Below are 12,726 nucleotides of genomic sequence, written 5' to 3'. Positions count from 1 at the left end.
CAGCTCCCTGCCATGTGGCCTCTCACAGACCCTCACATCGAGGTGGCTTCCTTCCCTCAGGCCAGCAGGAGACTCTCTTTCTCCAGCCTGCTAAGACAGAGTCCTATATAACAAAACTATGTAATCATGGGAGTGACATCTCATCACCTTTGCCATATCATATTGGCAAAAAGCCAAATCAATGGAATAGACAATCTATATTGTGGAAGAGGTGACAGATACAAATTTATTCCACATGCTCTAGGACTTGAGAGGAAGCATGCTGTGTGTCATCACCTCTTCTATTACATGGTGGAATGAATTCTGGGTAAGAAATCAGAGTTCCTTAATGGGCACCGAGGACTACTACAGGAGGAAGAGAGGTGGGGAGCAAGGGTTAAAAAACTAGCTATTGGGCACTATGCTCACTACGTAGGCTTGCACCCCAACTGTCAGCATCACACAATATACCCATGTAACAACCTGCACATGTACCTCTGAATCTAAAATAAAAGTTGAATTTTTTTTTTTTAAGAAATAAGAGTTCCTGGTTTTAGTTTGGGTTCAGTCACCTACGATTTGTGTAATTTTGGGGTAAGTTATTTAATCTTTGAGATTTGTTTTTGCTTCCTCATCTATAAAATGTGGTAGGTGATGTATAAAAAAGGGTGTTATAATAACAGTAAAATTTACAAGGCTTTTCAAGCTCAAGTACTAAGCACGTTTAAAGGCATAATCAACCCTTCTCATCTTCCCTTCCTTCCCCATTGTCCTTTCCCTTCTCAGCACAAAACAACCAGCAGCAGGCCTGTCACACAGTGCTATGGAGGGGGGGAACGAAAAGAGGGGAGCCATGAAAAGGCATATCAGACAGTTCCATCTGGCACCCAAGGATGTACGGTGGGTGCAGGAAGCAGGTAAAGGAGATAGCCTGCATGTGTGGGAGATGGGCTACCTTAGCTAATAAGTAAATAGATTGAACAAATAAGTATGTATATTAAGAATAATGAGAACCAGATTTCCCATTTTGGGAAATGGTACTAACAAACATGAAAAGAGGAGAGGCTAGAAAGAACCCTAAAGAGTTGGACTGGAATTGGAGGACTCAGTATGAACTTGTGGTTTCTATACACAAATATACAAAATAGTACAAATGTGTGTATGTGTGTTCATATATACACACATGTGTTTCCTAGCTCTGTCTGCTGCACAGGCCTAGAAGCAATGACATCACAACACAAAGGGCACACCACATGTTCCGATCATGGTCGTTCAGTACCATCCACCACTGAAAGGAACTAGTACCTTTTAGAGAAACAATTGATTCCAGGCTGGGATGGGATAAGTACAGGATGATTCTGGAGTATCTTTTGTGCTGGAAAGCAGAAATGCTGAAGGAGTGATCGGGACACATCAAAAGGACACAGGAGCTACCTTGAAGGGGTTCTCGCCGGCTAAATCTGGGATAATTTGAGCATCAAAACGTCCCTATTGAACAAAATAGGACTCCATAAGTCCACACTGATAGAATAAATAGATAAATGAGAAGAAAAAGCTTTTTAAAGTAGAATGTCAAATAAATGAGTATGAAATCATGGAAATAAAATATTACCATTTGGCAACCACCAGAGTGATATTTGATCAGTCATCGTTGGAGGCCAAGGCTGGTGGGTAGAGGTTAGACGAGGAATAGGATATTGGCGCTATATGTAATACTGACAAATTATAAAAGGAAAGTGGTGACTTTAAGATGGAAAACTTAATGACGTGACTAGGGAGTCAACTGATGTTGAAACAAGTCAACATCGTGTGCTCCCAGGGTGACACACTGAGAGGAGCATGGTGTCACTTCTGCAGTATTCCTGCCAGGAAATCCTGCCTGACTCTGCCAAGATGAAACTTGAGACTGCCTATGCTAAGGGACTTCCTAGAGAATGTAAGACCTGTCCTCTTGAAAGTGGCTGAGGACATGAAAGAACTCTTCCAGGTGGAGGAAACTAAAGAGACATGAAAACCACATGCAACACATGCTCCTTGACAGCATCCTGGACCCAAAAGGAAAGAGCCATTGCTGAATAGAGTCTAAGGACTGAGTGGTGGTATTGTACCAATGTTGACTTTCTGATTGGTGGGGTTGTGTGGTGGTTATGTGGAGAAGGTCCTTGTTTGGAGGAAACACACATTGGGGTATTTAGGAGTGACAGGACATCATGTCTACAGCTGTTTCAAATGGTTTAGAAAATGACTGGTGGTAATGGGTATAGATAAACACAGGTAAATAAATCAGCACACACACATGCATAAAGCAAATGCAGAGAGCTAATAACAATGAGGGAATCTGGGTGATGGGATATGGCACTGTACCTACATACTTACAACTTTGCAGTAAGTTAGAAGTTATTTCAAAATAAATGTTATTTCTTTAATGCAGGGAGAAAGGAGTAACCTAATCATCTTTCTTCCCCAAGGAGATTTCAATTCCTTGAGAAAAAGTCTCTGTCTTTTACTCCCGCTGATTTCCTGGCATACAGAGAATCCTTGACATAGACTTGCTGCAGGCAGACCAAGGCAAAAATTCAGTGCTCACCCTTGCAGAGTTCTGGCTCTCCCACTGCAAGTTTTCATGGGTTGAATTAGATGTCACATAATTGATCAATGAAGGATTACAATTTGCTTTCACAGGCCACTATTGGTTTTACCTCAATTGCCCTCAGGAGCAACAGGACTAGTGACATCTTAAGTGAGGGAAGAAATTGGTGGTGAATGGTGCAGAATCGTAGAGCTGTTCTGCCTCAGTGGCTAGCCAGTCCATGGCCTGGCAAGCATCTGCTGACCATCTGTGGCTGGGAGCCAGGCTGCCATTTCCTTTGATGGTCTAGATAGAGTCTTGTTGACTTGGGTCTGGATGTATGTTTTGTTCAGGATTCAGTGACATTTAAGTTTGATGTTGTCAGTTTTGATCAGTGTGTACCTTTGGCTTTCAATAACAAAATACACACATAGAGCTATACAAGCACCTTTATTATTGAAACTTCTGCAGAAATAATTCTGTTCTATAAGTCTGAAATTCTCTAGATTCTCATCCCTTTTGTTCCGCAGAAATAATTGTTTATGTGACACAATTTTTTGATGTTTCTTTTCTAAAGACTGTGGCACTAGGCTAGAACATTCCAGAATTGCAGATTCTCAGAGTCGAAAGGGGACTTACAGGTTGTCAGTGCAGTGTCTGATCTAGAATGTAGACTGACTTCCGTGCCATGGACCCGAGGGTTACAGAGCCACAGGTGCCACTTTCCCCAGAAGGAATGGAACATGAGCCAGCAAAAAGTTGTCTTTCTCAGCTATAACCAGAGTTACAAAGCACTGATCCTCCCAAATCTCCAAACCCATGCAGAAATTCTACCAACACAGCCTATGGGGTCCCAGCTTCTGCATAAACCCCCCAGTGATGGGGATCTCTGTGTCTCCCAAAAATCTCCTGCTGAGGCTCTCGAATCTACTACTCAGCTGAGGTCTTGGTGTTTGCTCCTTCTCTCCCCTCTTCACCCTTATACTTCGCTCCGTCCTCCACTTCTCAGCATACCCACCCTGGGCAGGCCAGATCTGGAGACACATTTTCCCTCAGCTGCCCTGCAAAGGGTGCTATGGCTGTCGCTTGCCTGAAGTCTCTTTGACGACTTTGTGTTCTGTGCTATAAATAAATGATTTTGAATGCTTATCTGCTTGCCTCTGTCTGCTTTTCAAGTTATTTTTGGGTGACAGGCCTCTTCTGTGTTAGGTGGGGGCCTGCATTATTGAAGACCATGCGTGCCTTGTCAAAGGGAAATAAGGTCAGTGAGTGTGTGGTGGAGGCTAAGGTGGGTGGGTGGTGGGTGCAGGGCTTGTCAGTTCACATTCAGAGCAGTGCTTGTGTCCTTTTGCTAAAGTGTACCAGGCAAACCAGGGAGACCCCAATACAGTCCAAGCCACTCCCCACAGGTAATCCTGAACTCAGGCTTTCTCATCTCATTTAACTCTGCATCCACAGGCCCTTCTTTCTTAAAACCAGCAATGTGGAATGTGCAAAGGACCCTGAACTAAGAATGCGAGGCCTGGGTGCCCACCTTGACCTGCAACTTCCTGGCTGGGTGGCCTTGAGTGAGTCACTACTTCTCCATGTCTCCATTTTTTTAATCCAAAAGTGGGACTGCTGGTTACTGCCCTGCTTGATTAGAGGGCTAGAAGGTGGGCCTTCATCTACCCCCGACTGCAGGCAGCAGAGGCCCCAGAACACGGCCAGGCCTGAGACTAGTCCCCACCTCCCCTCTCCCCAGGAGGCCCTTGGTGGCCAGCAGCGAGGACCTCAGGGATGTTTCTGGCTTCAGCTGTATCCTTTTGACTTTAAGATCCATGCAACAAACTAAAATAGAGAAACCTTGACTTACTGGGGGTTCACTTAAGATCAAAACTAAGAGGGAGCTTGAGACAACAGCTCCTTCTAACAGGATGTCCTCCTCCAACTCCTGCCTGACATCCAGAGCCCCAAGTGTCCCCACCTGACTGACTATTGACTTCCCTCAGCCCTTACTTTTTCTTCCTGAGGGCCCTCCTCAGCCCCATCCTCCTTCTCCAAGACGCTCCTGCCACTGCCTTCAGGCCCCTCACCACCTCCACCAGGAGCATCTCTCTCTCAAATCCCTGCATCTCTTCCTCCATGTTTTTCAGGCCTCCAGTGCCTGAAGATGGAGCTGAACTCTGAAGACATTTAGATCTTTAGCCATCAGTCTGAGGAGAAATCTGCATTTATTTTTTTTTCTGAGGTTTTCTGAGTCTAATGAGAGAGAAGAATCAATTCAGCCACTCAAACAGTTTTGTAAAGCACAGCACCAAAGTGCTTTAATACTTTAGGAAAATGCCCACTGGCCTCCCTATTTGAGGACTTGTTCTCCTGCCTCTGTCCCTGCCACAGCAGGTTCCCCATGGAAATGGGTTGGGCTCCAGCTCCAGACCGCTGGGATTACCTTCAAAGCCCTGGATACTCATCTCCCCTCAGGTCCTTTGCTGTTGCTGCTGCTGCCAAGCTGTTTCCAGGGCATGGCAGCCAGGATCCCTGACAGGTCTTCTGGTTCCCAGCCAGCCGCAGCTCCTCGTCAGTCTGTTGCCAGCTGTTGCCCCACCTTTCTTGCCCCTCCACCCTGATCTTCCAGCCTGCTTCATTATCCAGACCATTTCTGCTTTTCACCCTCCACTGACTCCCCACAGGCTTCAATTAGTAATTTTAAATGGTCACCAATTTTCCTTAAGCCTTGAGCAGTAATGGAGATTTAGGTCTAAATTAAAATTTGCTAATTTAAAAGCATTTGCCCACTAATCGGCTGCTGAAGTGCAATCACTTGGCCGCTGCATCTCAGGGCTGTCCTCTCATGGCCTTCTGCCTCTGTCCCTGGAAGGGTTAACCCAGTGGTTCTCAACTCAGGGGATTTTGCCCCTCAGGGGACATTAGGCAACGTCTGGAGACACTTTTGGTTGTCTTGGGGAGGGAGGTGCTACTGGCATTAGTGGGTAGAGGCCTGGGATACTGCTAAACACCCTACAATGCACAGGACAGTCCCCCACAACAAAGAATTATCGGTGCTGAGTTTAAGAAACCCTAGATATAGAAAATTCCCAGGCTTTTCCCCAAGAAACCTTTCCTTGCACAGCCCTGCATTCTCCAGAACAGGCCTCGAAGCTTTTGTTTCTAGGGGTCTGGAGGCTTCGATGTATAACATGATCTCCCTAGATGTTCTAGATCTGTTTTCTGTGGCCTGTATAATGTTTGTTTGTTTGAATTGATCCAATATTTAAGACCATCAAGATATTTTGCAAGAAAATCTGAGTTTACAGTTTGTCTTTAAAAGTGGAAGATAGGTTAACATTTGTCCCTAATTCCCAGTTGGCAGCATTCAGTGGGAGTTGAGTAGCAGCTCCCCATGCCCCTTGACATCTGTCCCATTCACCTCAGTCTTCACCACTCTCTATTACTCTCTTACTTTGAGTATTACTTGCTATTTATTATCGTGTTTACACTGTTGTTTTCTTATGGGAGAGGAATACTTCTCCACATACCTCAATTAAAAGTAGGAAAATAAAAGATAGACCGGGGCTGCACCCAGAGCCGTCAGTCATTTTTATTACCCGCCTTACTCTGTGGGCATTTGGCTGTGTCATCCCATGTGGTTCCTGCCTGGGCAAGTGACTGAACTTTTTGACCCTGGTCGAATCCTTCCCAGGTCAGCTCTGTAGACTCACAAAATGCTGGTAAGTGGATAGGAGGCAACTCTTACATTCTTTTATCAGTTACAAGTTTCCTGCTGGGACATGGGGCTTATGAGGATTGGAGTTCCCAGTACATCCACACCAAACATCCCACAGGGAGCTGCAAAAGAGGCAAAGAGCAAGTCTCATCACTTTGCCTCAAAGACCCTGGTGCCCTACTCCCAACTTCTAACACAGGGGGCGGCAGACTATGGCCCACAGGCTAATGCAGGCATGCTTCCTGTGTTTATACATCAAGTTTTACTGGTGCAGTCACTCTTGTTTATGCACCTATTGTCTATGGCTGCTTTCCTGCTACACTGGCAGAATTCAGTAGTTGCAACAGAATATATGGCCCACAAAGCCTAAAATAGTTACTATCTGGTTTCTCATAGAAAAAATTTGCAGACCCCTGTTCTAACATTTCAGTACTTCCCATTTGTATATACCTTGCAGTTCACAAAGCACTTTTTTGATCCTTCCAACAATCCCATGATGTGGGCAGGGCAAGGATTATGAAAGGTACAAACAAACACTTTTGAGCGTCATTTGGGTGCCAAGTGCTGAGCTCTGGTTTTTCACCTGCTCTTCCTCACAGCAGCCTTGGGAAGTAATTATTTTAAGTTTACAGATGACACAACAGAAGCTCAGAGAGGTTAACTGATAGGCCCAAGTTCACCCTGGAGTCTGGCTCCATGCCAGGCATCTCGGTTCCCCAGCTTGCTTAAGGCAGCAGTCTTGACCCTTCGCTTCATAGCGGTGGAGGGTTACCATGTGTGGCACTCCGCAGAACCACTCCTGGGATGGGTGCTGGAGCTGCAGCCTTCTCTCCCCCAACCCTCACACTGGCGCTCCCTAGCAAGTGGAGAGCTGCTGCATCAAAGGCCGGCCAACTGTAGTTCATTCTTGCCACCTCCTCAAATTGCCAAAGGTTGGGCTGCCCCATGCACAGCACCCAGACAGTACCTGACAGCTACTCACCTGGAACTAGTGCTGCCAGGTAGAAACCGGTGCTGTGAATGCCAACCCTAGCTCCTTCCTAACCTGGACTGTTGGAGATGACAGGATGAAAATGCTAGAGACCTGGGGGAGGGGATTAGGAAGGAGGACAAAGGGAGGGGTCTGAGCTGAGAGGAACACAGCCCGATGGCCATGAGGGAGTGGGGGGCCAACAGCCAAGGAATCGAGGCAAACAAAAAGCAACTGTGTGTTTCATTGCATGCTGCCCAGTAACCTGTGAAGGGTAACAGAGTCAAAGCTTTGAGGAGTTGTAATCCTGCCTGTAGGACAGGCCACATGGAATCTGCATACCCCTGTTGAGTATTTACGCTACATTAACTGTGTGCATTTAGGTGTCCATGTGCAACGGTGTGTGTCTTGGCATCTGTGTTTTGTATGAACAAGTAGACCTAGCCAAACCCACGGGACCAGAAGATGGTTTCATGCATGGGAAATTATGTGAGACACCAAAAGGAAGCATCTTCCAGCCCAGCCTGCCACAATACCTGATGTCCTATTTTAGATTCGTATTCTGTCTAGTACAGTAACTGGCACTGAGTAGATGCTCAGTCAATGTTAAATTGAACCCATTCTTTCAACTAGGTATGATATTTTTATAGAGATATTCGTATATTATCTTAAAGTCAAATACAAAGCTTATCTATTCTTTTCATTATTATTATCCATGTGTCCAATAAAAATTGAGTGCCTACTGTGTTAATTACTTTCTTCTTCTAAAATGCAAGAATATGTTGGCATAAGGAAATAACAGTAAAAAGTCCAGGATGATAAGGGCAAGAGCCTCAAATTGTGTGTTTATGAGAGACGAAGCTGGCAAGATGAGGTGGAAGCTGTGGAAGAAGCGCTTTGAAGGCCAGGCTGGGAAGTTTGGACTTGATCCCACAGGCATTCAGTAGGGGCTGTGGCTACTTATGCATAAATGACAAAAGTAGGGATTTCAGAGGGCCAGTTGGGCATTGGCATCAGAGAGTCTGCAGGAAGAGATGTAGATGGGAGGCATATGTCACTGGGCATAATGAAGGACATTGCTTTAATACCCAGCCCTTCCTGAACACTCATCTTGGGCCCCCTACAAAGCATGTTGGGCACTGTATCTCCTGGAATACTTTCAACAACCCGTGAGACAGGTTTTCGTGTCTCCATTTTCTGGATAAGCAACTGAAGCTCAGAGCTGGGAGGTTGCAGAGCTACTCTGCAGTGGCGGCATGCCTGGGCAAGAAGGGATACATGGCAGAGCTTCGTGGCCGGATATGTGGGAGATAAAGCTGAGCATGGATGCCCGGGGCTGTTCCAGTGCTAGGGCCAGGGAAAGTGAGAGAATCATGGGTCCAGGCCCCAAACTCTGTGCCTTGGGTGCCCCTCTTGAAGGACAGACAGGGCCACTTACCTTCCCTGGCAGAAGGCTGTTGCCTCCCCAAATCCACAATGCCTTCGGTGGTTGAGCCAGGGCATTCAAGGGGACACTGAGATTATAATTGAATGACAAAGCAGGTCATCTCTTTCCTACTAATTGGTCATCTTTCTTACTAATTGCTATGCAAGGCCATGGACTGCTCTTTAGTCTGAGCTTCTCTTTGCCTTTGCCCAGTGCAGTAGCTATTCACAGGTACAATCATAGTGCACTACAGCCTCGAACTCCTGGGCTCAAGTGATCCTCCCAGTAGCTGAGACTACAGGCATGCACCACCACACCAGCCTCTTTGCCTTTTGAAAATTCTGTAAATCCACTCCCTTCCCCCATTCCCACAACGCATTTCTCACCACAGAATTTTTATACCATGATGATGAAGGCTAGGTTTGGTGAGAAGTCTCCTTGCTTCCAGAGATCAATGATCTCTTTCTCTCTCTCTCTCTGTCTCTCTCTCTCTCTCTCTCTCTCTCCGTCTCCCTGGCAAAATGCCATCCCTTTACTCACTGGGCCTGGGGAGCCCGACATGATGTAAACCAAAATAAAATGAAATGGCTTCATTATCTGCCAGAGAAAGATGATTAAACTGGTCTACTTTGTGTGCTGATGAGCTATCTCTGAACTATGTGTCTATTATCGCTTTCTGTCTGGATTAGAATGACAGTATGAACTGTCTGTGGGTTAATTAGTTTCTTGGAAAGTTTATTCATTTCTCCCTTTCCCTGTTCTGTAGTCATAGACCAATTCATACTGAGTCAAAATGCTCAGCTTCTGTTTCACATGATCAGAACCAAACATGCATCAACTTGACGTCCATCACAGCCAATGAACAGCCAGGTGGTGTCCCTCCCCCTTCTTCCACAGCCTTGTCACCAACACCGCCAACAGAGCCTCCACCAGGCATGGACAACAACTGCAGCTTAGTGGGTCTGATCCACACAGCTACTTCCCCTTGGCTCCTTGGAGAGGATGGACGGAGTTGACAATGCACTTGCCCTTCTTTTTCTTACTTCCATTCAAATCCACAATTGTCTTCAGGGTTTAACCAAACAGTCACCATACCCAGGAAGATTAGCTGTGCATCCATTCTGATCACAAAGTTGGTGCAAATCTTCTTCCCTCACCACAGTTCTAACTACAGCTTTCTTTTTGTTTTGTCAAAATATTTTGTTTAATAAATACATTTTATTTTGTAATTACTCTAGTAATCAAAGCTTATAAAATGTTTTCAAAGATCCTAAAGTTGCATTGACTGGTGTTAGAAGAGAGGAGAAGTCACCTATCTTTTTAGAAGAAAATACAACAAATTAGATGAAATAAACGAATTCCTTGTAAAGCCAAACTTAATATGCTCACAAAACAAAATATAGAAGATATGAAATGTTGATGGTAACCATTACAAGAATGTATTTTTTAAAAGCTGACTGAGAAAAATATATATAACATAAAAAGTAAGAATATATATGATTGATCCAAAAAAAGCAGAAAGAGAAAAGTTTTTAAAAAATATTTAACATTTTTAGATATCAAGCTAACTACAGGTTTCTCAAACATAATGATTAAGGCCCAGAGTGCAGAGGCTGGTGCCTTTTTGCTTTCTGAGTTCAAATGTGCTTATACATGTGTATACTTTCTTTTTTTGGTTGCTTGCATATCTGCTAATGTGTACTTTTTTATTTTTATTTTTAGCCATTTTGTAGGTGTGTTTTTTCTGCCCCAGTTGTATCACAAATTCCTGTGGGGCAAGACCCACATCTAATTATCTTCTGCTTCCAACACTGCCTAACATGTGTGGTACACAGCTGAGTAGGCAGATGCTCCAATGTGTTCCCTACCTCACAGAGCTTGGAAGTATCAAATGGAGTCTCAGGGCAAGGTTCTAGAGCAGATGCTGGGGCAAATCCTGGCTCTCCCACCTACTTAGCTATGTGAACTGATCAACTCATTTCAGTTCCTTGTTGCCTCCCTATTTGCACATGCATACAATAGAGATAATAATGGTGACCTCATTGGTTCCTTGTGCAGATTTCATGGGTCCCCAGCCTTTTTGGCAGAAGGGACCAGTTTCATGGAAGAAATTTTTCCATGGATGGTGGGGGTTAGAGGGAGGAAATGGTTTCAGGATGAAACTGTTCCACCTCAGATCATCAGGCATTAGATTCTCATAAGGAGCTTGCAACCTGGATCCCTCGCATGCACAGCTCACAACAGGGTTCCCCCTCCTGTGAGAATCGAATGCCCCCACTATCTGACAAGGGGCCGAGCTCAGGCGGTGATGCTGGCTGGCCCACCACTCACCTCCTGCTGTGTGGCCAGGTTCCTAACATTACTTCTTACCAGTCTCCAGCCCAGGGGGATGGGGACCCCTGGGCTAAGGCATAGAGAGTTCCTAGAAGAGAACTTCACACAGTAAACACTTAATCCATGCTTACACAGACCTCAGAATCCTGTAGACACGCAGCACTGTGCTCCCTCCCCTTGGCCCTCCCCTCCTTCTGGATGTACCATATCTGATTTGGCCAGTGAAGTGGCCAGACTGCAGAGGACACGGTGAGCCCAGCAGGGCCCCAGCATGCCTCATTCTTTCCGCCTTCTTAACCTGGGGGAGGAATGTCACCCACAAAGTCCTGGAGAGACCTTGGGAACTCTGACTGGTTCCCAGAGTTCTAGCTACTCCTGGAAATCGCCGGCCCAGGCAGTTCTTTACATTTCTACTCATTCCTCCTCTCTGTGTCCCTGAAACCAATCTGCTGTTCCCTCTGAAGTCCACCCCTGCCAGCACCTATGAAAGCCTCATTAATTGAAAAGAAAAGAACCATGACTCAGCAATGGTGGTCCTGGAACCTGACTGAAATTCCCGACAGATATTTATTACAAAAGCATTTCTCTTTATATAACAATTTAATCAGGCTGAGGTGTGATAAGCAGGGAGGCAGCCACTAAACAAGGCTGTTAACGCAGAGGAATCATCTCCTGCTGATGGATGCAGTGTAGGCATGGCCATTCATTAGAAATTAAAGCAGAACCGAAATTTGCTGCCTGGTGGCATGGAACACTGTTGTTACAGCTTAACACAGCCATTTCCTGTGTACTGCCAGGCCAACATATGTAAAGCAGCCTCCCGCCCCTGCGCCAGCTGTAATTCAGAGAAAATATCACTTTAATAAGGTTTCTCCACAGCCATGGGCAATTGACCTTAGAGACACTTGATTTTCCTGGAGCCACAGGTTGGAGGCAGCAGGAAGAAGGGGATAGAAGGCAGCTGAGGAAGAGAGAGACAAGCTTCTTCTGGGGATGAAAGGAAAGACTATGCCTTTGAAAAGAAGGCAAGCTCTTCCCACCCCTGGTGCTTGGAATAACTTTCCACTCAATAATGCCACAGTGGTTTCCTCTCCTCCATCAGAGGCTCACTAATACTCCTCTGTGTGTTTCTTATGTCATTGTTATCCTAAAGGCAAGGGGATGTTAACAGAAGGAGAGGGACACAGTTGCTAAGACCCCAGGAGCAGGCATTGCTAGCTCAGGGACTCATGAATGTGCGCATTCCAGGCAAGGAAACAACCGGTCAAGCTCAAGGGCAGGGTCTTTGTCTCTTCTGATGGACACCTTCACCTGCTATTAATGTAGGCATTCTGGGACTCAACTGAGTCTTTGCCCAACTGAGTCCTGAGCACATCCCTTGCCTTCAAAAGCACAGCAGGTGGCTTATTTATCTTTGTATCACCAGTCACTAGAATAATGTCGAACACACAGTAGGTGCCCAATAAGGCAATTTTTTTGATGAAATGGATGAATATATGAGCCAAGCAGAATGTTTAGGGTTGGTTATTTTCTCTTCATAAAATTCTTCACTCTTCTAAGCATCACCCAGTGTTCTCTCAAACACTCAGAGTCTCTAATACATTTAAAATCCAATTTGACTCAATCTGCCCATCTCTCCCCTTGAACACAATCAGATTTATATGTGACTTTTTAGGGCAGTCCTATTTCATAAAGTAATAGGTTTTTGTATTAAAGTTCTTGATGGAATCTCAACATTTAGA

This window comes from Gorilla gorilla, chromosome 1, assembly GCF_029281585.2.
Source record: "Gorilla gorilla gorilla isolate KB3781 chromosome 1, NHGRI_mGorGor1-v2.1_pri, whole genome shotgun sequence".
In the NCBI taxonomy this organism is placed as follows: domain Eukaryota; kingdom Metazoa; phylum Chordata; class Mammalia; order Primates; family Hominidae; genus Gorilla; species Gorilla gorilla.
Note: the sequence above shows the minus strand (reverse complement) of the source record.